Source organism: Silene latifolia, chromosome Y (assembly GCF_048544455.1).
Source record: "Silene latifolia isolate original U9 population chromosome Y, ASM4854445v1, whole genome shotgun sequence".
Taxonomy (NCBI): Eukaryota; Viridiplantae; Streptophyta; class Magnoliopsida; order Caryophyllales; family Caryophyllaceae; genus Silene; species Silene latifolia.
The window spans coordinates 123,598,308-123,625,325 of NC_133538.1; the positions used below are offsets into that span (position 1 = coordinate 123,598,308).

Sequence of the window (27,018 nt, forward strand, 5' to 3'; positions counted from 1 at the left end):
TTTTAATGCGATTTTTATTCGAGAAATGAGAAATAATTTGGGGTCACCAACTCGAGTCTTGTATATATATGACATTCTATTTCTAGTTTGAATATAATTACGTTGATTTGTATGGTCTCACCATAAATTTAATCGTAGTATTTTAGGGCACAACCCTTATTTTAATTGCATAATTGAGAAACCCTTTGCGTTTTATACAAAAACTTGAATTATATTCTTATTTAGACGTATTGTACATCATAACAATTATTGAGGTACATTTCTAAATACAAAACTAAAATGAGTACGCTACAACATTCATATGTTCATGGATTAAATGACAACTATACTAGTCCTATTCATGCAAATTTCTGAACTAATTCATGCTAGTCGTCATACGATTGTTCAATCTTAGGATTCTAAGGATTTAGAAAACCCTCGGATTGTGTTATAAACAAATCCTCCTCTAAATACCCATTTAGAAAGGTGGTTTTGACATCCTTTTGCCATATTTTATAATCATGAAATATGGCAATTTCTAACATGATTCACAAAGTTGTATCAAATACTCATGATGTGGTAATTGACAAGAATGCAATGTCAAAGTCATAGATATTCAGGAAGGAATATGTTGGAGTCACACGACCAACTTCCTTGATCTTTACATATTTGGGGTTTGTCTCTATTTTAGTGTCTAACACCTTCTCTTTCTTACCTAGTTCTATCCTTAACGATTAAGATAGGTACTTGCTTCTTATTGCTTCCACTGACTTCAAGAATTTCTACTTGATGAAGACTCATCTTCATATAAATTCGTAGTTAATCCTTCCCAAGGATGAACTTTATAGTGGTATTTGGTCAATCAAAATTTCTAACAAATTAACTTACCAATCTTACATTGTCATGTGCTTAACAACTTAAGTGCTTTGATGACAAGTGTTTAGATTGAGCAATAAGACTTTTGAACCGTGGATGCATAGAAGACATTATCAAAACATATTTTGACTAATCTTTACTTCTATTCACATTTCTTCATGAGAAATCATAGGTATGTAAGGAATTTAAGATGCTAATCTTATATTTGCATAGGACTATTCCTATCGAGTTATATGGAATAGAACGATTCCAATGGATCTAGTCCACAACCTATGATACGGTTCATTTTCGAAAGAGATTCTATTTGTCATAAGTAATAGTGGTTTAGCGGATACTCGTGTTATAAACAAATTGATATCATATATGAGTAGGAGCGATAATAAAGAACAACATAAAACAACGAAATAGTGGGAAAAACAAACATTCATCGTTATATTTAAAAATTTAAGCATGTTTTACCATTTATATAGTGACCTCTACCCAACTATTATAAATTATCCCGAGAACCAAATTCATATCAACTCGGGCACGGTGAGCCGATTCATCCCTGATCAATATAACTCGGTTGATTAACTCTTTAATCGATTCTACTTCTAGAGCTCTCGGTCGATAAAATTACTTTAATATTTATCTTAAGCCCGGAACACATGCGGCTACGTTCGCGAATACATCTGTTGAGCTCAATCCAAATTTTGATGTAATAACATTTTACTACTCACTTACCCAACGTAACATGTTTAGCACCCCGGTGAGCCGAGCCTACTTTCTTATGAAATTGGATTCATGGTTCTACTATTTGGTAAGACTAATTCTCAATTATTATTTAGTGAGAGGTCTAGTCAATTTATTATCTATCTCGTTTTAAGTGAACTAAAGCGGTGAACTACGATAATTATAATTGACACGGTCGATGACTCGATAAAATATAATATGCATGTGAAGTTATGGCGATTTGGCTATGCATGCAAACATATAAAATAAATGCAAAGCAAAAAGATAAAATCTTAGTATGGCCTTCCTAAAATAGTAAATCTAATAAACTATTTACAAACTCGGAAACCAACTCCTTTGATCCCTCGAACTTCATTTGGCATGCACTTCAAGGCAACACCGTCTTTATCGGAACCCCTTTCCGAATGGCACCGTCTTCAAGCATCTCTGGGATCAATAAATTACATAGCTTTTCTACTTTATACATTAAAAAAGAAAAACAAAAACAAAAATAATAATAAAAGTGATACGAGATCACATTAATTACAACCGAATCGATATCCCCATTCATTTCATGAAATATCAATTAAAAAACTAAGGCCATTCTAAGTACAAATTACATAATTCAAAATTATATAAAATAAAACATGACATTCATACTAAAAATGCAGCATTGATAAATGTATGAACCATGCCATGTGATGTGCCAAATCTCCCTATTTAAGCTAATATCGTATATATGGTCCGGTTTCATGGATAATTGTGACTATTAACTTATTAAAATCACATAATATTAGAAGAATTCAAGCAAATTTTTGGTTGTTGATACATACAAGGAGAAGAACAATGGCTAGGACCAAAGGTGGAAGCAAGGCACCTACAAAACCAAACCTTTCCAAAAGGCAACAAGCACTTCAAGCCTCAAATGCTTTGGTGGTTCAACAAGCAAGAATGGAAATTCAAGAAACTCCTATTCTTATGGTGGAAGCTACTACTTCTATCCCAGTTATTGAGCAACTTGAAAAATATCCGGAGGTAACTTTAACATCCGACTCTCATAGGAAAAATTTTGTGTCTCTTGCCAAGTAATCGATTTTACCCACCAAGTTTATTTGCCAAGAAGCCTTGACCAAATTGGGTGTCCTTGAAAGGACCAAGAACTTCATTGAGTCTATGGGATTTCTTACATTTTTTAATATGCAAGAATTGACCTACCCCTCCCTCACCTTCGAATTTCTAAGTTCATTAAAAGTTACAAAGGTGGAGACTCGAACGAACATTGAATTCCGCCTTGAGAATGTGGATAGGAAGATGTCCTTTAATGAGTTTGGCAATGTTTTCAGTCTTGATAATGACTCGACTTATGTGAAGAAACCTTCAACAAAATATGATCCCGCCCCTTTGTGGAAAGATATTTCCGGGAGGAAATTCGAATCCTTCCATGATGGTACATCACCCGTGCATAAGGGTGTGGCACAAGGTAGTGGAAAATACTCTTATTGCTAGGAAGGGAACAAACCACTTAACCGAACTTGATTTTATCTATCTCGAGTCAACCTTGAATGTTGATAGAAATTTCACCACGAAGTACAATATTCTTAAACTTTTGATCGAAAGGTGGCTTAATATCGACCATGGCAAGGAAGGTGCTGCCTTTATAGTAAATGGGGGATTGGTAACTTGGTTGGCAAAACACTTAAACCGGAATTTCAACAAAGATGGTACTTATAAACCGGCTAAGGGAGGCCACCTCATCGATCTAGCCACTATGGTTCACAAATTCTATTGGGTCAAGAATGACAATCTTGACAACAAATTTGAGTGGCTTACAAAAGATGCCAAGTCCTTCATTCTACCGAACAAAATTTGCCGGCTCAATATCCGTAGCCCACACTATCTTCTCCCAGTCTCCGACGAAGCCGAGTCCATAATGCACCACTATAGGGAGGCCATTGCTAAGCCCTCCTCCTCTATTATCACTCCACCCTACCCGTTCACCTACCATGAATTTCGACCGGAAAATGTCCCGGGGGGGAACGATTACTTGACTCTTTTGATGCAAGAAATGTATAAGAAATCCCATGAAGACCGAGTCAATGTATATAGAGCTCAATATCCACCCCTCTTACACCTAGCTAGGCAAGGACTTCTTGACCCATCATGTCCTTTGCCTAGTTGAGCGGATATGGAAGTTTTCTTTTCTAATGCTCTTAGGGATGCTAGCATGGGTGATGAAGAGGTTGTTGTTGAGAGTGGTGATGAAGAAGAAGGAGAAGAAGAAGAGGGAAGTGAGGAAGAAGAAGAAAGTTCAAGTGATAGTGGTGAAGCCATCGGGTCTATGGAGGTAGATGATGACAATGATGCTATTGAGGATGATAATGATGATGATGGAGATGGTAGTGATGTCGCTATTGGCCACGATTGAGGATTAGCAAGCACTTTGGAGGATGTCACAATACATTGTGAGTCTCCTACACCTCCTTTAGCTTTGTTCATTTCTCTTGTTTTTAACTTTGTATCTTGATCATGAGTTCGAGTCCTAGCAACACATAGAGGATTCCGCCTCGGTCCCATTGAGGTGTCTTTTATTGTTCCCACCATGTAAAATCGAATATGACAACTTTAGTTTCATGCATAGCATTCTTATGCATGAACTTTCCCAATTTTTAACATTAGAAATAGTGTATATTTTGGTTTGGGGAAGTTCAAGCATATGCATTAGGAGTTAATTTAAGTTATGCTCTTCAACCAAACGAAAATTCATACATCATATACCATAGCTTAGTTTGCATTCACTTTTGTATATAAATATCATATAGTTTGCATTTAGCTTAGGAATCATGCATTGTCATATAGCTTGCATAATTCCCATCGTATTGGCCATTGAGGACAATGCCCACATTAGTGTCGGGATGGGAAATTTTAACATGACTTAAAAAAAAGAGACGATAAAAATTGAAATATTTTGAAAAATACAAAAACATGTCCTTTTATTTCGCAATCATAAAAACCATAAAAATTTGAAAAATGCAAAAATTCAAAAACATGTTCATTTCCTTTGTAGTGTAGTATTGCATATATTGTGTTTGTTCATCCTTTTTCACATTGATCGACTACGCCACATCCGAGACCTTAGGATATTGAAGACCGCATGGTATGATCTTTCCAATCTCCTTTTTCCTCTTTATGTTAATGGCTATGTGGCTTTATTTTGATTGATGTGGTATAAACAATGTGATTATAGGATTGCATTTAGATTATTTGCATATTAGTTGGTAGACGCATATGCATTAGATGTATAAATGTTACTTGTATCATGGCATATAGTTGCATTTAGGAAAATTTTTGAAAAAGTATCTATTTGGGAAACTTGACAAGTGTATATAGGCCCTTGTAGATACTTTTTCTTCTTGAGACTTTGCTTGCTAGAATACTTGTAAAACACCCTAAGATGTATCATGCTAGTATCCTTTGACCCATGGATTAAGGCCTAGTCAAGAGTACCTTGTGGTGTGATAACTCATTGGCTACCGTTTGTTCTAAGGTGACCCTTGAAACCATGAAACCATCATCCATGTTCTACCACATTTTGTCATCAAAAAGGGAATGGGCACTAAAAATGTTCAAAATTGAGTTCAAGAATTGAAATTAAAATGAAAAAGTTTGCAATCGCATCAAAAAGAAAAGAGGAGTAACAAAAATGAAAACTCCTATGGTTCAAAAATAAGCACCCTCAGTACAAATGGGGTAGCTTTGAAAAGTGTTCAGAAAGAAATGAAAAAAGTTGAATCTGTCAAGTGTTGAAAATGCCATACATCAAAAGAAATGGCAAAAAGAAAGTGTTCTCAAAATGTCAAATGCCACAAGAAATTGGGGGGAATAACAACAAAAAAAAAAGCAAACTCCCACATGAAACTCAAGTTCTATTGATCCCTTTTCCATCGTATCCACTTTTGTGCATGGTAGAGAGGGGACGACCCTTCTTCTTGTCTAGGCAAGAAGGGGAATTGCGTGATCCTCCAGTGTTTCTAACACCATAAGGAGTCTACTCTTGACGAAAGCATTTAACGATTGAGGACAAAGGTACCCTAGATTAACACAACCTGGAGGTAATTTATTGGTATACTTCTAGGCTTAGTAGTTTGAAGAAATCATATATATAATGGAATGGGTACCCTTAGATTGCTTCCCCTTTAGATAATTTCCGCCACTTAGATGAGGAAAGTAGTTATTCATTTTTGTAGATGCATCCATTACTTGATTTGTGTGCTTTAATGATTGGATGTATCGCCATTTTGGCAAGCCCCACCTTGCCTTGCAAGACGACATCCTACCTCATGGTTGTCTTGTTGTGAGTTGAAGGGGCGGAGTGAGACCCGCTAATTATCTCACATCGGCTATATTAGTAGGTTAGTTTGAATAAGGGTCCTATTTTTTGTCACCTCTTTACTCGGGACGAGCAAAGGTTCGGTTTGGGGATGCTTGATGTGACTCATATTTGAGCACATTTAGTCCCCGAATTAGCCTCGTTCCTATGCTTTATAGTGCATAATTGGGTCATTTACTATCTTTAGTTTCCCATTTTGCATATTCTTTGAGGTTTTGTTTCCTTGGTAAGAGAGGAGAGCAAACCTTGCATTTACATGGCGAAATGGAGCTAAGTTGATCGCATCCAATGACCAAGCATCAATGGGAAGACGATACTAGAAGGCATATGTAGATAATAAAGTAGATTGGGCAATGATGAAAGGATCCTTGCATCCTCAACAAGATCCCTATGGATTGTTGAGGAATGAAGAGAAGAGGATAAACCAACTCGAGTCTCATTAGACCATGCATAATATTGAATAGGAAGGATTAAGTCGACTTGTAGGTGTTGTACAATCTAATCGATTCGGCTCCAGGACCCAAACCTTCTTAGGGATTGTATGATATACACTAACTCGATCCCATCACAATAATAATTGCTTGCTTATAATTTGAGAACATGTTTGTATGATCAACTCCCATGAATCCCCGATGAACCTATGACACCCTAGTGTCTTTAATCAATTATTTACATCTCATTCTAATCATCTTGCTTGTTTTTATCATTTTACTTTTATATTGTTGATTATTTTAGTTGATCTCCTATCTCAACCCAAATTGTGACATCCTTAGACACAACCATTTGCAATTGAAAATCCTACATCAATACCCATCCCTTGCGATCCGACCTTTGCTTGCCTCTTTACTAAGAGTAGTTAGTGAAGTTATAAATATTTTTTTGGTTGGGTAAACTTTTGAGGGCGAGTTTTACGACCACACCAAAAATGGCGCCGTTGCCGGGGACGGTGTTAACTTGATTTGATTTTCTTTAATTGTTTTTAGTTGTGTCTTTCTTTTCCTTGGGAAAGTCAATCTCCTCAAGGTTTATTTTAATTATTTTCGAGTTGTTTGATATTTTGCATGTCTAGGAGATTACAAGGTAACTTGTTACCCATTGATCTTGAAATTGAAAGTGCTTTGACCAACAATAGAAGACTTGCTAGAAATACTTTCAGAGGTATTGGTGAGATTGTGGACATTCAACTAAATAACATTGAGTTCATCAACCCTTTTTCAAGAGAAGGAGAGGATAACCCAATATAAAACCAACTACAAAATCAATCCACATTGCCTCAATTTTCATCACATTCTGTTCCAACCGAGGAGAACCTACCAAATGGTACTCCTACACTATAACATTTAACCGGTAATTTCATTGCCAAATCCGCATTTATACAATTAGTTGAGAGAAGTCAATTTGGAGGGATGCCTAGTGAAGACCCTCATTCGCATATGGAGAATTTTTGTGACTATTGTGATGCGATTTCTCAAACCGGAGTTACTCAAGACCAAATTCGATGGGTCTTATTTCCTTTTTCTTTGATTTGTTCCGCGAAACAATGGTATCAGAGTCTAGATAAGGCTACTCTTGGTATTGATTCTTGGAAGAAATTGTCACTTGCTTTCTACAAGAAATTTTATCCTCCGGAGAAGACTAACATGTTGAGAGCCCAAATCACCGAGTTCAAACAAAGGGATGAGGAATCTTTGTATGAAGCATGGGAGAGATTCAAGGACAGTTTTCGATCTTGTCCACACCATGGACTTAGCGAGTGGTTCCTTGTACAACAATTTTGGAATGGTCTATATGAAGACTCCCGAAACATTCTCAATATGGGATCAAATGGTATGTTCACCGAAGTCAATGACAATCAAACATGGAACAAAATTGAAGAAATGGCGGTCCATAACTCACAATATAGTAGACCTCGGAAGGCTACTGGAGGAGGAAAGCATAAGGTGGATTCCATTACTCAATTGGGTGCTCAACTTAGTGCTCATATTGATACCATTAATTTGAAATTTGAGAAGGTCATGGCTAAACTTGAAGAGGCCTCCAAATCACCCAAGCAACATGTTAATGCTATGGTAGCATCATCATCAATTCCAAGTGGAGTATGTGAGAGTTGTGGAACTTTGGGACATGACCAAAGTGAATGTAGGGGAACAAGTGAACAAGTGAATGCTTTCTATGAATACAAAAGTGGCACCCCTTATTCCAACTACTTCAATGAGAATACCAAATTCCACCCCAATGTTTCATACAAAAGTCAAAATGTTCAAAACCCCCAAACATACACCCCACCTCCAATGAGAAACCAAGCTCAAAGACCATTTTACAATCAAAACCAAAGTTATCAAAATCAACCTCCATACAATCAAACAAATGACCAAGGTTTTGATGTTCAAAAAGCGGTCCTCCAAATGCAAAAGAACCAATAAGAGTTTTTCACTCAAAAGCAAAAGGATAGCCAATAAAAAGACATCGCCATCAACAACATACTAGCTCACACAAAGATGTTGGAGACCCAAATGTCTCAATTAGCATCTTCTAATTCTCAAAGACTAAAGTGGCAATTACCACCTCAAGGTAATCCCCCAAGACGTGAGTCGGTGAGTGCCATCCATTTGAGGAGTGGTACAGGTTATGAAAGGCCGCAGAGGCCCATTGATGAAGATGTTTTGAATGCTATTGACAAGGAAAGAGTTGAAAACTCTAAGAAAGAAGAAGAACCCACCATTCAAGAAGTTTCAAAGAAGAATGAAGAGAAGGTTAAGGAGAAAAAGCCCATTGTGATTAGACTTCCATTTCCAAGTCGTCAAGCTAAGCCTAAGTTTGATGAACAACTTGGAATGTTGATGGAGATTGTGAAGAACTTGGAAGTCTCAATTCCATTTACGGAATTAATCAATCACGTTCCGGCCTATGCGAAATATATGAAAGATATTCTTACAAAGAAGAAATCCATCCGGAAGCTAGAGACTATTGCATTCACCAAGGTTAGTAGCGCCATCCTACAAGGAAGTTCACCTCCAAAACTCAAGGATCCGAGAAGTTTCTCCATTCCATGCACTATTGGCGACACTACAATCAACAAAGCTCTATGTGACCTTGGGGCAAGTGTGAGTGTCATGCCATACTCTGTGTGCAAAAGGCTAGGAATGGGAGAACTCAAGTGCACTAATATCATACTTCAAATGGCGGATCGATCAACGAAGACACCTTTAGGGGTATGGGAGGATGTGCCGGTAAGAATTGGCAAGTTCTTCATCCCGGTGGACTTTGTTATTGTTGACATGGAGGAAGACTCCAACATTCCTATAATTTTAGGAAGACCATTCTTACACATCGTGGGAGCGGTGATTGATGTGAAACATGGAGAGCTCACACTTGAAAAGGGAGACGAAACAATCAGTTTTAACCTTGACCAGATAATGAGAGCTCCCCGCTTACATGAGCCATGTTTCATGGTTGATCATTATAGCCGAGAAAGTGATAGGAAGAAGTCGGTATCTCAATACAAAGGACAAGCTATGGGTAAAGAATCACCACCCATATGGGAGAAGAAAATGGATAATCTCCAAGATGCTCCATCCAAAGAGCAAGAATGTTTCAACAAGAATGAGAGCTTGAATAGCTCACCACCAATCATGACAAAAGAAGAAGAAGGCCTCATCGGCCATAATGACAAGAAGGAAAACGAGTTGTTCTCATCAACTCATGACACTATTGGGGAACAACTAGATGAAGTATGCAGTCTATGGGATGATGAGTTTGAAGGGTTATTCAACCCTTATATTGGTAATGCTATGACCTAAGACCAAGGCTTTGGTGACCATTTATACTCAAGTCACCACAATGAAGAACACAATGTTCAAAGGTCCATTTAATATCTTTATAATGACAATGAACAAGCCTTCAACTACTTCTTTAAGGTGTTGAGAAACATCAACAACAACTTAGCTATGCCCTCTTGACATCTCATACATGAATGAGAGTTTGGTGGAGTCCTCCCTAAACCAACATTTGTAAATATCCTAACCCTTTAACTTGCATTTTACTTATTGTATTGCATTTTTGTCAATTTTGGATTTATATTTTTATGCTTTGATCAAGATTATCATTTTGAGAGAAAGTGAGGGAGGGACTTATATGTTTATTGATGTGTAGTGTTTTGACATGGTGTGGGGATAGCAATTTCCTAGGCTATCCAAGCCTTTGTAGTACCCCCACAATGAAGATCAAAGGTACAAAGAGGAAATGAATTGGGTTACGGAATACCCACGGGTGGAACTGAATCCGTGAGGTACAGGGACAATCGAAGCGTCTAAGGAAGAATCCGCTCGTCTTGGCTAAATATTCGAGCATCCTAAGAGAAAGACGCTCGTCATGAAAAAGCTGGAAAGGAGTCTTTTTCTCTAACTAAAGATCCGAGCGACCGGTGGGGAAGACGCTCGTCTCTACCAAGACGCTCGTCTCAGTGAAGATCCGTTCGTCCTGCTTCTATAAAAATCTGGGATTTCTCCCTGGCCAAGAATCCGGACGTCCTCAACAGAATCCGCTCGTCTCCTACTGAAGACGCCCGTCTCAACACGGGTTGCATTTTCTTCAACTGGCTGACCAAGAATCCGAGCGTCTCGTGCTGCAGACGCTCGTCTCCCCTGCTACAATACAATAACACGGGATTAAAACCCCCTTTCCCATATCATTTCATTCATTCAAAACATAAACACGCCTCAAAACCCTCAATCCCTCCAACCATAAACATCAATTTCCTCAACGAAATTCACCCAAATCAATTCCAAACTTCCTCAACACTCAAACAAATCACTCCTATGTCAACAAAAAGCCATTTAAACATCCAACTCCTCAAAAATTGAATCGATTTTCTAGGGTTAAAGGCAAAATTCAAAAATCCTAAATCGATTTGGGATTCATTGAAGCTTGAGGATACTAGAAGAATTCAAGCAAATCTTTGGTTGTTGATATATACAAGGAGAAGAACAATGGCTAGGACCAATGGTGGAAGCAAGGCACCTACAAAACTAAACCTTTCCAAAAGGCAACAAGCACTTCAAGCCTCAAAGGCTTTGGTGGTTCAACAAGAAAGAATGAAAATTCAAGAAACTCCTATTCTTATGGTGGAAGCTACTACTTCAATCCCGATTATTGAGCAACTAGAAAAATATCCGAGGTAACTTTCACATCCGACTCTCATAGGAAAAAATTTGTGTCTCTTGCTAAGAAATCTATTTTACCCAACAAGTTTATTTGCCAAGATGCCTTGACCAAATTGGGTGTCCTTGAAAGGACCAAGAACTTCATTGAGTCTATGGGGTTGCTTACATTGTTTAATATGCAAGAATTGACCTACCCCTCCCTCACCTTGGAATTTCTAAGTTCATTGAAAGTTACAAAGGTGGTGACTCGAACGAACATTGAATTCCGCCTTGAGAATGTGGATAGGAAGATGTCCTTTAATGAGTTTGGCAAAGTTTCCGGTCTTGATAATGACTCGACTTATGTGAAGAAACCAACAACAAAATATGATCCCGCCTCTTTGTGGAAAGCTATTACTGGGAGGAAATTCGAATCCTTCTAAGATGGTACATCACTCGGGCATAAGAGTGTGGCACAAGGTAGTGGGAAATACTCTTATTGCTAGGAAGGGAACAAACCAATTCACCGAACTTGATTTTATCTATCTCGAGTCAACCTTGAATGTTGATAGAAAGTTCACCACGAAGTACAATATTCTTCAACTTTGATCGAAAGGTGGCTTAATATCGACCATGGCAACGAAGGTACGGCCTTTATAGTAAATGGAGGATTTGTAACTTGGTTGGCAAAACACTTCAACTGGAATTTCAACAAAGATGGTACTTATAAACCGGCTAAGGAAGGCCACCTCATCGATCTAGCCACTATGGTTCATAAATTCCATTGGGTCAAGAACGACAATCATGACAACAAATTTGAGTGGCGTATAAAAGATGCCAAGTCCTTCATTCTACCGAACAAAATTTGCCGGCTAAATGTCCGTAGCCCACACTATTTTCTCCCAATCTCCTAGGAAGCCGAGTCTATAATGCAACACCATAGGGAGGACATTGTCGAGCCCTCCTCCTCTATTATCACTCCACCCTACCCGTTCACCTACCATGAGTTTCGACCCAAAACTTTTATGGTGGGGAACGATTACTTGACTCTTTTGATACAAGAAATGCATTAGCAAGCCCATGAAGACCGAGTCAATGCATATAGAGCTCAATATCCGCCCCTCTTACAACTAGCTAGGCAAGGACTTCTTGACCCATCATGTCCTTTGCCTAGTTGGGCGGATAGGGAAGTTTTATTTCCTAATGCTCCTAGGGATGCTATCATGGGTGATGAAGATGTTGTTGTTGAGAGTGGTGATGAAGAAGAAGAGGGAAGTGAGGATTAAGAGGAAAGCTCAAGTGATAGTGGTGAAGCCTCTGGGTCTATGGAGGTAGATGATGACAATGATGCTAGTGAGGATGATGATGATGATGATGATGATGATGATGATGATGATGGAGATGGTAGTGATGTCACTATGGGCGACGATTGAGGATTAGCAAGCTCTTTGGAGGATGTCACAATACATTGTGAGTCTCCTACACCTCCTTTAGCTTTGTTCATTTCTCTTGTTCTTAACTTTGTATCTTGATCATGAGTTCGAGTCCTAGCAACACATAGAGGACTCCCACCTCGGTCCCAATTAGGTGTCTTTTATTGTTCCCACCATGTAAAATCCAAAATGACAACTTTAGTTTCATGGATAGCATTCTTATGCATGAACTTTCCCAATTTTAACGTTAGAAATAGTGTCTATTTTGGTTTGGGGAAGTTCAAGCATATGCATTGGGAGTTAATTCAAATTATGCTCTCCAACCAAGCAAAAATTCATGCATTATATAGCATAGCTTAGTTTGCATTCACTTTTTTATATAAATATTATATAGTTTGCATTTAGCTTAGGAATCGTGCATTGTCATATAGCTTGCATAATTTCCTATCGTATTGGCCATTGAGGACAATGCCCATACTAGTGTGGGGATGAGAAATTCTAACATGACTTATAAAAGAAAAACGATAAAAATTGAAAATTTTTGAAAAAAACAATAACATGTCCTTTTATTTCACAATCATAAAAACCATAAAAATTTGAAAAAATGCAAAAATTCAAAAACATGTTCATTTCCTTTGTAGTGTAGTATTGTATATATTGTGTTTGTTCATCCTTTTTCACATTGACCGACTATGCCACATCCGAGACATGAGGATATTGAAGACCGCATGGTATGATCTTTCCAAACTCATTTTTCCTCTATTTGCTAATGACTATGTGGCTTTATTTTGATTGATGCGGTATAAACAATGTGATTATATGATTGCATTTAGATTATTTGGCATATTAGTTGGTAGAAGCATATGCATTAGGATTTATAAATGTTAGTTGCATCATGGCATATAGTTGCATTTAGGAAAAATTTTGTGAAAGCATCTATTTGGGAAACTTGACAAGTGTATATAGGCCCTTGTAGATACTTTTTCTTCTTGAGACTTTGCTTGTTAGAATACTTGTTAAACACCCTAGGATGTGTCATGCTAGTATCCTTTGACCCATGGATTAAGGCGTAGTCAAGAGTACCTTGTGGTGTGATAAGTCCTTGGCTACCGTTTATTCCAAGGTGACCCTTTAAACCATGCAACCATCATCCATGTTCTACCACATTTGTCATCAAAAAGGGAATGGGCACAAAAATTGTACAAAATTTGAGTTCAAGAATTGAAATGAAAATGAAAAAGATTGCAATCGCATTAAAAAGAAAAGAGGAGTAACAAAAATGAAAACTCCTATGCTTCAAAAATAAGCACCCTCACTACAAATGGGGTAGTTTTGAAAATGTTCAAAAAGAAATGCAAATAGTTGAAATTGTCAAGTGTTGAAAATGCCAAACATCAAAAGAAATGGCGAAAAGAAAGTATTCTCAAAATGTAAAATGCCACAAGAAATTGGGGGGCATAACAAAAAAAAAAAAGCAAACTCCCACATGAAACTCAAGTTCTATTGATCCCTTTTTCATCGTATCCACTTTTGTGCATGGTAGAGAGGGGAAGACCCTTCTTCTTGTCCAGGCAAGAAGGGGAATTCCGCGATCCTCAAGTGTTTTTAAGACCAAAAGGAGTCTACTCTTGACGAAAGCATTTAACGATTGAGGACAAATGTACCCTAGCTTGACACAACTTGGAGGTGATTCATTAGTATCCTTCTAGGCTTAGTAGTTTGAAGAAATCGTATCTATAATGGAATGTGTACCCTTAGATTGCTTCCCCTGTAGATTATTTTAGCCACTTAGAAGAGGAAAGTGGCTATTCATTTTTGTAGATGCATCCATTACTTGATTTGTCTGCTTTATTGATTGGATGTATTGACATTTTGGCAAGCCCCACCTTGCCTTGCAAGAAGGCATCCTACCTTATGGTTGTTTTATTGTGAGTTAAAGGGGCGGAGTGAGACCCGATAATTGTCTCACATTGGCTGTATTAGTATGTTAGTTTGAATAAGGGTCCTAGTTTTTGTCACCTATTTACTCGGGACGAGCAAAGGTTCGGTTTGGTGATGTTTGGTGTGACTCATATTTGAGCACATTTAGTCCCCGAATTAGCCTCGTTCCTATGCTTTATAGTGCATAATTGGGTCATTTACTATCTTTAGTTTCCCATTTTGCATATTCTTTGAGGTTTTGTTTCCTTGGTAAGAGAGGAGAGCAAACCTAGCATTTACATGGCGAAATGTAGCTAAATTGATCGCATCCAATGACCAAGCATCAAAGGGAAGACGATACTAGAAGGCCTATGTAGATAATAAAGTAGATTGGGCAATGATGAAGGGATCCTTGCAACCTCAACAAGATCCCCGCAGATTGTTGAGGAATGAAGAGAAGAGAAGTAGTCTGACCTAGGATCCGAGCAGATTGCCAGCAATCCGGGCGTCTCCCTCCCCCAGAATACGAGCGTCCCGAGCTTAAGACGCTCGTCTTGAAGCCATAGAATCCGAGCGTCTCCTCTATGGTCCGCTCGAATCACCTGACAGAACCCACCGTGCCAGCTTCCAAGCTGCTCGGGACGAGCATATCTATACGGGACTAGCAAAACGGAGATGCTCATCTGCTTGGAGAGGAGCATTTCCTCAACTTTTCTTAAGAGTTTAAATCGTCATTTAAGCCCTTAGTAACCCTAGTTTATGTACCTAATCTTTCGTATAAATACCCAATTGTACTACTTAGATTAGCATGCTTTCTCAATCAAGTTCTAATCAATTAGTAATCATTCCTTAATCTTGTAATCAACTCTTAATCTAGTATTAATACAAATCTCATTCCTTAATCTTTCCTTAATTTCTTTATTGTTCATCATTTATCTTGGGTAATTAGAAGATTGTTTGGGTTTATTTGGAGGATTGGCAACCTTCCATCTATCATCAAGTACTTCTATTATTCTTTGCTTTATTATTTGGAATCATCTTCATAGATATAATTATCTCTTAATCCTTTTTAATTATTGTTAATCATTTTCATTTGTTCATCATGTTTTGCCTGGCTAGTAGGATTGACAGCCTTGTTAGCATGTTAAACTTGATAATGAGTGAGTAATTTCCTTAACTAGGGTTAATGGGGAATTAGGGGAAACCAACATGGGGATTGATTCATGCTTAATCTAATATGTTTTCATAATTAATTTGCTTGCTTGTTGTGATTGCAACTTATGCACATGTTATGTTTGATGAAATGGGAGCCTGTGAATCCTTGCATTTTTTTCATCACCTATCTTTTCAATGAGACTTGTAAGACATAAACCAACTCGAGTCTCATTAGACCATGCATAATGTTTAATAGGAAGGATTAAGTCGACTTGCAGGTGTTGTACAATCTAATCGATTCGGCTCCGGGACCCAAACCTTCTTAGGGATTGTAAGATATACACTAACTCGATCCCATCACAATAATAATTGCTTGCTTACAATTTGAGACATGAGGATATTGAAGACCGCATGGTATGATCTTTCCAAACTCATTTTTCCTCTATTTGCTAATGACTATGTGGCTTTATTTTGATTGATGCGGTATAAACAATGTGATTATATGATTGCATTTAGATTATTTGGCATATTAGTTGGTAGAAGCATATGCATTAGGATTTATAAATGTTAGTTGCATCATGGCATATAGTTGCATTTAGGAAAAATTTTGTGAAAGCATCTATTTGGGAAACTTGACAAGTGTATATAGGCCCTTGTAGATACTTTTTCTTCTTGAGACTTTGCTTGTTAGAATACTTGTTAAACACCCTAGGATGTGTCATGCTAGTATCCTTTGACCCATGGATTAAGGCGTAGTCAAGAGTACCTTGTGGTGTGATAACTCCTTAGCTACCGTTTATTCCAAGGTGACCCTTTAAACCATGCAACCATCATCCATGTTCTACCACATTTGTCATCAAAAAGGGAATGGGCACAAAAATTGTACAAAATTTGAGTTCAAGAATTGAAATGAAAATGAAAAAGATTGCAATCGCATTAAAAAGAAAAGAGGAGTAACAAAAATGAAAACTCCTATGCTTCAAAAATAAGCACCCTCACTACAAATGGGGTAGTTTTGAAAATGTTCAAAAAGAAATGCAAATAGTTGAAATTTTCAAGTGTTGAAAATGCCAAACATCAAAAGAAATGGCGAAAAGAAAGTATTCTCAAAATGTCAAATGCCACAAGAAATTGGGGGCATAACAAAAAAAAAAAAAAAAAAAAAGCAAACTCCCACATGAAACTCAAGTTCTATTGATCCCTTTTTCATCGTATCCACTTTTGTGCATGGTAGAGAGGGGAAGACCCTTCTTCTTGTCCAGGCAAGAAGGGGAATTCCGCGATCCTCCAGTGTTTTTAACACCAAAAGGAGTCTACTCTTGACGAAAGCATTTAACGATTGAGGACAAATGTACCCTAGCTTGACACAACTTGGAGGTGATTCATTAGTATCCTTCTAGGCTTAGTAGTTTGAAGAAATCGTATCTATAATGGAATGTGTACCCTTAGATTGCTTCCCCTGTAGATTATTTTAGCCACTTAGATGAGGAAAGTGGCTATTCATTTTTGTAGATGCATCCATTACTTGATTTGTGTGCTTTATTGATTGGATGTATTGACATTTTGGCAAGCCCCACCTTGCCTTGCAAGAAGGCATCCTACCTTATGGTTGTTTTATTGTGAGTTGAAGGGGCGGAGTGAGACCCGATAATTGTCTCACATTGGCTGTATTAGTATGTTAGTTTGAATAAGGGTCCTAGTTTTTGTCACCTCTTTACTCGGGACGAGCAAAGGTTCGGTTTGGTGATGTTTGGTGTGACTCATATTTGAGCACATTTAGTCCCCAAATTAGCCTCGTTCCTATGCTTTATAGTGCATAATTGGGTCATTTACTATCTTTAGTTTCCCATTTTGCATATTCTTTGAGGTTTTGTTTCCTTGGTAAGAGAGGAGAGCAAACCTAGCATTTACATGGCGAAATGTAGCTAAATTGATCGCATCCAATGACCAAGCATCAAAGGGAAGACGATACTAGAAGGCCTATGTAGATAATAAAGTAGATTGGGCAATGATGAAGGGATCCTTGCAACCTCAACAAGATCCCCGCATTGTTGAGGAATGAAGAGAAGAGAAGTAGTCGACCTAGGATCCGAGCGGTTGCCAGCAATCCGGCGTCTCCCTCCCCTGAATACGAGCGTCCCGAGCTTAAGACGCTCGTCTTGAAGCCATAGAATCCGAGCGTCTCCTCTATGGTCCGCTCGAATCACCCGACAACCCACCGTGCCGCTTCCAAGCCGCTCGGGACGAGCATATCTATACGGGACTAGCAAAACGGAGATGCTCATCTGCTTGGAGAGGAGCATTTCCTCAACTTTTCTTAAGAGTTTAAATCGTCATTTAAGCCCTTAGTAACCCTAGTTTATGTACCTAATCTTTCGTATAAATACCCAATTGTACTACTTAGATTAGCATGCTTTCTCAATCAAGTTCTAATCAATTAGTAATCATTCCTTAATCTTGTAATCAACTCTTAATCTAGTATTAATACAAATCTCATTCCTTAATCTTTCCTTAATTTCTTTATTGTTCATCATTTATCTTGGGTAATTAGAAGATTGTTTGGGTTTATTTGGAGGATTGGCAACCTTCCATCTATCATCAAGTACTTCTATTATTCTTTGCTTTATTATTTGGAATCATCTTCATAGATATAATTATCTCTTAATCCTTTTTAATTATTGTTAATCATTTTCATTTGTTCATCATGTTTTGCCTGGCTAGTAGGATTGACAGCCTTGTTAGCATGTTAAACTTGATAATGAGTGAGTAATTTCCTTAACTAGGGTTAATGGGGAATTAGGGGAAACCAACATGGGGATTGATTCATGCTTAATCTAATATGTTTTCATAATTAATTTGCTTGCTTGTTGTGATTGCAACTTATGCACATGTTATGTTTGATGAAATGGGAGCCTGTGAATCCTTGCATTTTTTTCATCACCTATCTTTTCAATGAGACTTGTAAGACATAAACCAACTCGAGTCTCATTAGACCATGCATAATGTTTAATAGGAAGGATTAAGTCGACTTGCAGGTGTTGTACAATCTAATCGATTCGGCTCCGGGACCCAAACCTTCTTAGGGATTGTAAGATATACACTAACTCGATCCCATCACAATAATAATTGCTTGCTTACAATTTGAGACATGAGGATATTGAAGACCGCATGGTATGATCTTTCCAAACTCATTTTTCCTCTATTTGCTAATGACTATGTGGCTTTATTTTGATTGATGCGGTATAAACAATGTGATTATATGATTGCATTTAGATTATTTGGCATATTAGTTGGTAGAAGCATATGCATTAGGATTTATAAATGTTAGTTGCATCATGGCATATAGTTGCATTTAGGAAAAATTTTGTGAAAGCATCTATTTGGGAAACTTGACAAGTGTATATAGGCCCTTGTAGATACTTTTTCTTCTTGAGACTTTGCTTGTTAGAATACTTGTTAAACACCCTAGGATGTGTCATGCTAGTATCCTTTGACCCATGGATTAAGGCGTAGTCAAGAGTACCTTGTGGTGTGATAACTCCTTAGCTACCGTTTATTCCAAGGTGACCCTTTAAACCATGCAACCATCATCCATGTTCTACCACATTTGTCATCAAAAAGGGAATGGGCACAAAAATTGTACAAAATTTGAGTTCAAGAATTGAAATGAAAATGAAAAAGATTGCAATCGCATTAAAAAGAAAAGAGGAGTAACAAAAATGAAAACTCCTATGCTTCAAAAATAAGCACCCTCACTACAAATGGGGTAGTTTTGAAAATGTTCAAAAAGAAATGCAAATAGTTGAAATTTTCAAGTGTTGAAAATGCCAAACATCAAAAGAAATGGCGAAAAGAAAGTATTCTCAAAATGTCAAATGCCACAAGAAATTGGGGGGCATAACAAAAAAAAAAAAGCAAACTCCCACATGAAACTCAAGTTCTATTGATCCCTTTTTCATCGTATCCACTTTTGTGCATGGTAGAGAGGGGAAGACCCTTCTTCTTGTCCAGGCAAGAAGGGGAATTCCGCGATCCTCCAGTGTTTTTAACACCAAAAGGAGTCTACTCTTGACGAAAGCATTTAACGATTGAGGACAAATGTACCCTAGCTTGACACAACTTGGAGGTGATTCATTAGTATCCTTCTAGGCTTAGTAGTTTGAAGAAATCGTATCTATAATGGAATGTGTACCCTTAGATTGCTTCCCACGTAGATTATTTTAGCCACTTAGATGAGGAAAGTGGCTATTCATTTTTGTAGATGCATCCATTACTTGATTTGTGTGCTTTATTGATTGGATGTATTGACATTTTGGCAAGCCCCACCTTGCCTTGCAAGAAGGCATCCTACCTTATGGTTGTTTTATTGTGAGTTGAAGGGGCGGAGTGAGACCCGATAATTGTCTCACATTGGCTGTATTAGTATGTTAGTTTGAATAAGGGTCCTAGTTTTTGTCACCTCTTTACTCGGGACGAGCAAAGGTTCGGTTTGGTGATGTTTGGTGTGACTCATATTTGAGCACATTTAGTCCCCGAATTAGCCTCGTTCCTATGCTTTATAGTGCATAATTGGGTCATTTACTATCTTTAGTTTCCCATTTTGCATATTCTTTGAGGTTTTGTTTCCTTGGTAAGAGAGGAGAGCAAACCTAGCATTTACATGGCGAAATGTAGCTAAATTGATCGCATCCAATGACCAAGCATCAAAGGGAAGACGATACTAGAAGGCCTATGTAGATAATAAAGTAGATTGGGCAATGATGAAGGGATCCTTGCAACCTCAACAAGATCCCCGCAGATTGTTGAGGAATGAAGAGAAGAGAAGTAGTTGACCTAGGATCCGAGCAGATTGCCAGCAATCCGGGCGTCTCCCTCCCCCAGAATACGAGCGTCCCGAGCTTAAGACGCTCGTCTTGAAGCCATAGAATCCGAGCGTCTCCTCTATGGTCCGCTCGAATCACCCGACGAACCCACCGTGCCAGCTTCCAAGCTGCTCGGGACGAGCATATCTATACGGGACTAGCAAAACGGAGATGCTCATCTGCTTGGAGAGGAGCATTTCCTCAACTTTTCTTAAGGGTCTAAATAGTCATTTAAGCCCTTAGTAACCCTAGTTTATGTACCTAATCTTTCGTATAAATACCCAATTGTACTACTTAGATTAGCATGCTTTCTCAATCAAGTTCTAATCAATTAGTAATCATTCCTTAATCTTGTAATCAACTCTTAATCTAGTATTAATACAAATCTCATTCCTTAATCTTTCCTTAATTTCTTTATTGTTCATCATTTATCTTGGGTAATTAGAAGATTGTTTGGGTTTATTTGGAGGATTGGCAACCTTCCATCTATCATCAAGTACTTCTATTATTCTTTGCTTTATTATTTGGAATCATCTTCATAGATATAATTATCTCTTAATCCTTTTTAATTATTGTTAATCATTTTCATTTGTTAATCATGTTTTGCCTGGCTAGTAGGATTGACAGCCTTGTTAGCATGTTAAACTTGATAATGAGTGAGTAATTTCCTTAACTAGGGTTAATGGGGAATTAGGGGAAACCAACATGGGGATTGATTCATGCTTAATCTAATATGTTTTCATAATTAATTTGCTTGCTTGTTGTGATTGCAACTTATGCACATGTTATGTTTGATGAAATGGGAGCCTGTGAATCCTTGCATTTTTTTCATCACCTATCTTTTCAATGAGACTTGTAAGACATAAACCAACTCGAGTCTCATTAGACCATGCATAATGTTTAATAGGAAGGATTAAGTCGACTTGCAGGTGTTGTACAATCTAATCGATTCGGCTCCGGGACCCAAACCTTCTTAGGGATTGTAAGATATACACTAACTCGATCCCATCACAATAATAATTGCTTGCTTACAATTTGAGACATGAGGATATTGAAGACCGCATGGTATGATCTTTCCAAACTCATTTTTCCTCTATTTGCTAATGACTATGTGGCTTTATTTTGATTGATGCGGTATAAACAATGTGATTATATGATTGCATTTAGATTATTTGGCATATTAGTTGGTAGAAGCATATGCATTAGGATTTATAAATGTTAGTTGCATCATGGCATATAGTTGCATTTAGGAAAAATTTTGTGAAAGCATCTATTTGGGAAACTTGACAAGTGTATATAGGCCCTTGTAGATACTTTTTCTTCTTGAGACTTTGCTTGTTAGAATACTTGTTAAACACCCTAGGATGTGTCATGCTAGTATCCTTTGACCCATGGATTAAGGCGTAGTCAAGAGTACCTTGTGGTGTGATAACTCCTTGGCTACCGTTTATTCCAAGGTGACCCTTTAAACCATGCAACCATCATCCATGTTCTACCACATTTGTCATCAAAAAGGGAATGGGCACAAAAATTGTACAAAATTTGAGTTCAAGAATTGAAATGAAAATGAAAAAGATTGCAATCGCATTAAAAAGAAAAGAGGAGTAACAAAAATGAAAACTCCTATGCTTCAAAAATAAGCACCCTCACTACAAATGGGGTAGTTTTGAAAATGTTCAAAAAGAAATGCAAATAGTTGAAATTTTCAAGTGTTGAAAATGCCAAACATCAAAAGAAATGGCGAAAAGAAAGTATTCTCAAAATGTCAAATGCCACAAGAAATTGGGGGGCATAACAAAAAAAAAAAAAGCAAACTCCCACATGAAACTCAAGTTCTATTGATCCCTTTTTCATCGTATCCACTTTTGTGCATGGTAGAGAGGGGAAGATCCTTCTTCTTGTCCAGGCAAGAAGGGGAATTCCGCGATCCTCCAGTGTTTTTAACACCAAAAGGAGTCTACTCTTGACGAAAGCATTTAACGATTGAGGACAAATGTACCCTAGCTTGACACAACTTGGAGGTGATTCATTAGTATCCTTCTAGGCTTAGTAGTTTGAAGAAATCGTATCTATAATGGAATGTGTACCCTTAGATTGCTTCCCCTGTAGATTATTTTAGCCACTTAGATGAGGAAAGTGGCTATTCATTTTTGTAGATGCATCCATTACTTGATTTGTGTGCTTTATTGATTGGATGTATTGACATTTTGGCAAGCCCCACCTTGCCTTGCAAGAAGGCATCCTACCTTATGGTTGTTTTATTGTGAGTTGAAGGGGCGGAGTGAGACCCGATAATTGTCTCACATTGGCTGTATTAGTATGTTAGTTTGAATAAGGGTCCTAGTTTTTGTCACCTCTTTACTCGGGACGAGCAAAGGTTCGGTTTGGTGATGTTTGGTGTGACTCATATTTGAGCACATTTAGTCCCCGAATTAGCCTCGTTCCTATGCTTTATAGTGCATAATTGGGTCATTTACTATCTTTAGTTTCCCATTTTGCATATTCTTTGAGGTTTTGTTTCCTTGGTAAGAGAGGAGAGCAAACCTAGCATTTACATGGCGAAATGTAGCTAAATTGATCGCATCCAATGACCAAGCATCAAAGGGAAGACGATACTAGAAGGCCTATGTAGATAATAAAGTAGATTGGGCAATGATGAAGGGATCCTTGCAACCTCAACAAGATCCCCGCAGATTGTTGAGGAATGAAGAGAAGAGAAGTAGTCTGACCTAGGATCCGAGCAGATTGCCAGCAATCCGGGCGTCTCCCTCCCCCAGAATACGAGCGTCCCGAGCTTAACACGCTCGTCTTGAAGCCATAGAATCCGAGCGTCTCCTCTATGGTCCGCTCGAATCACCTGACAGAACCCACCGTGCCAGCTTCCAAGCTGCTCGGGACGAGCATATCTATACGGGACTAGCAAAACGGAGATGCTCATCTGCTTGGAGAGGAGCATTTCCTCAACTTTTCTTAAGGGTCTAAATAGTCATTTAAGCCCTTAGTAACCCTAGTTTATGTACCTAATCTTTCGTATAAATACCCAATTGTACTACTTAGATTAGCATGCTTTCTCAATCAAGTTCTAATCAATTAGTAATCATTCCTTAATCTTGTAATCAACTCTTAATCTAGTATTAATACAAATCTCATTCCTTAATCTTTCCTTAATTTCTTTATTGTTCATCATTTATCTTGGGTAATTAGAAGATTGTTTGGGTTTATTTGGAGGATTGGCAACCTTCCATCTATCATCAAGTACTTCTATTATTCTTTGCTTTATTATTTGGAATCATCTTCATAGATATAATTATCTCTTAATCCTTTTTAATTATTGTTAATCATTTTCATTTGTTCATCATGTTTTGCCTGGCTAGTAGGATTGACAGCCTTGTTAGCATGTTAAACTTGATAATGAGTGAGTAATTTCCTTAACTAGGGTTAATGGGGAATTAGGGGAAACCAACATGGGGATTGATTCATGCTTAATCTAATATGTTTTCATAATTAATTTGCTTGCTTGTTGTGATTGCAACTTATGCACATGTTATGTTTGATGAAATGGGAGCCTGTGAATCCTTGCATTTTTTTCATCACCTATCTTTTCAATGAGACTTGTAAGACATAAACCAACTCGAGTCTCATTAGACCATGCATAATGTTTAATAGGAAGGATTAAGTCGACTTGCAGGTGTTGTACAATCTAATCGATTCGGCTCCGGGACCCAAACCTTCTTAGGGATTGTAAGATATACACTAACTCGATCCCATCACAATAATAATTGCTTGCTTATAATTTGATAACATGTTTATATGATCAACTCCCATGAATCCCCGATGAACCCATGACACCCTAGTGCTTTTAATCAATTGTTTACATCTCATTCTGATCATCTTGCTTGTTTTTATCATTTTACTTTTATATTGTTGATTAGTTTAGTTGATCTCCTATCTCAACCCAAATTGTGACACCCTTAGACACAACCATTTGCAATTGAAAATCCTACATCAATACCCGTCCCTTGGGATCCGACCTTTGCTTGCCTTTTTACTAAGAGTAGTTAGTGAAGTTATAAATATTGTTTTGGTTGAGTAAACTTTTGACGGCGAGTTTTACGACACACCCCAAATCAAACGAAATTTGACATGCAACTTTAGATCTGATATCCATATCATATATACATTTTTTTTGAAAAAACTTCATGCCATAAAATTCATTTTAGCTATTTTTGCTAAAATAGTCATTATTTAAATGATTTTTATATCTAAAAATCATAAATCATGCAAAATAAAACCATTTTACCTCAAAATTTACATACAGTGTGTAAATAATGCATGTGACATCATACTAAAATTTCATGGACAGAAACGAAGTCTAACTAATTTTAACAAAAATACCTCCATTTAATCTATTATTATCATGTAAAAATCATAAAACATGCAATATAAAACACTTTTATACGAAATTTTACATACAATAAATAAAATATGCATGTGAGGTCGTGTTAAAATTTCAAGGTCAAAATCATAGTCTAACATATTTTAGTATTTAAAAGTCATTTTACCAAATAAAATGTAATAAAAATACTGAAAATAATTTAGAGAGCAATATACCATAAATTATCAAAATGACCTAAAATCAATTTAGGACCAGAATTTTATTCATGCAAAAATTTTGTGGTATTTATCCTCATAAATCACAAATTACTAGTTTTATATGTTAACATTTTAACTCGGAAAAATAATAACCGATTATGCATGCAACAACCATTGCTCTGATACCAATTGTAAGATTCATTAACCTCTTATTAGACATTTCCAATAACTATATATGTTTAGTTTAGTCATAAATTAATAAGATCTTATGCATGCATAACATTATTAAAACAAAGTAAGAAGAAATCAATCAACTTACAAGGAGGGCCGAAATGGGTATTCTAATTTGGACACCTTCTAGATTAGTCTTCTTAAGAAAATCCTAGTGCTCCAAGAAAATCTTAGATTCAATAATTGAATCTACTCCTCGAGGATTTGTACCATGATGATCACCCTTAATACATATACTAATTTGAATACTAGAATTAGTATATGAGCCCTTAAAATAACAACTAATATTATTATTTACTACTACTAGTAATGGTATAACAATATTGGAGGTTTTGTGAGATTATTTTTCTAGTGTGTTCACAACAAAAACTAGAGAGAGGAATAAATTATCAATCTCATAATCTATATAGAATGAATTGTGTGAATTAGAAGAGAAAAACTCTGCCAATTCACAAGGGGTGGCCGGAATGGTCTAGGGTAGAATGCCCAATGCTTTTTCAAGTTTCTCTTCTCAAGAGTCTAGGCATGCAACCCTATTATTAGTAGGGTATGATTGTGTTCCCTTCAATTAAATGAACACAACACAACCAACTCCCTATCCACCCCCATTTACACGGCAACCAAATGTTAATAAGGGTCCATTTTAAGTTTGTCAATTGTTCAATTTGTGTTGTGTGACATATTGGGCATGTTACTAGACATGTTATAAAATAATGCATTTTAACTTTTTAAAAATCATTATATTAACAAAATAAATCACATACAAAAATTAACTAGTAATTCATGATTACATGTACTTAAAATGGGTCATAGAATTATAAATCAAAACAACTTGTATTTATAATAAACCATTCATTCTTATTTTAATTGTTTCATAAACAACAACAAAACCTAAGTAATAAAACAATTTAATTACTTAGCACGAATCTTATTTAATCAAATTACAATAAGATATGTATTCTCACTCACAAAATCATTTGTTCAATTTTAAGAAATTAATTAACTTCTATCAACATACAATTAATTAATTAATCAATCAATTAAGAGTGTTACCCTAGAGGTATGACCTAAGGTATGACCTTAAGGGATCAACTGATCACCACCGTCATACGATAGTAATGTCAAACTCTAGTCAACCAACCATTATTGATTAATGTGGATGAGTTGACAATAAAATATAACAGTCCCTCATGCATTCTTATTATGAGGTTTAAATATGTGATCGCATTATTGTCGAGGACACATCCTCCAACACTTACCATCAGGAAGAAGTTTTATTCGAATAACTTTGGATCCACCGAGGCGTATTAGACCTCGAAATTGGTGGAGCACGGCGGCCATCATATCCGTTGGGTGGTGTCGGGGTGGTACTTGAGGTCCTTTACGGAGTTGGCCGCTCCAGCCGCTTGTTCTTGCTCTTTGATGGTTGTGGGCTTGAAGGTTGCTTCCTTCATTTTTCTGAAAAGAGTTTTGAGGAAAATGGGGCGTCAACAAAAGGTGCCCGCTCAAGATACTCTCGTCCAAGAGAGCGTATTTTGAAACTCTTGGCTTGTGGAGATTTTCGAGCGGTGGTGGGTTACTCACAAGACTTGGGAGGTACCAAACCCCGCTTCAACAACATGGGTGACTCCCGCTTATGTCAAGTGGTCAAGAGCTTCAAAATTGGAAGAAAGGTGGATGTTCTGCAAAGATGAAGTCGTCGATTTGAAGTATAGGGACGTTGACAAGGC

The 27,018-nt window shown here is 37.2% G+C and overlaps 1 non-coding gene across 1 annotated transcript; it reads right to left on the reverse strand.

The window, feature by feature from the left end:
• Positions 1-7,593: 7,593 nt before the first annotated feature.
• On the reverse strand, positions 7,594-7,700 carry LOC141635381 (small nucleolar RNA R71). The gene has a single exon (XR_012540074.1). It is a non-coding gene; the product is annotated as a small nucleolar RNA R71 (small nucleolar RNA).
• Positions 7,701-27,018: the final 19,318 nt, after the last annotated feature.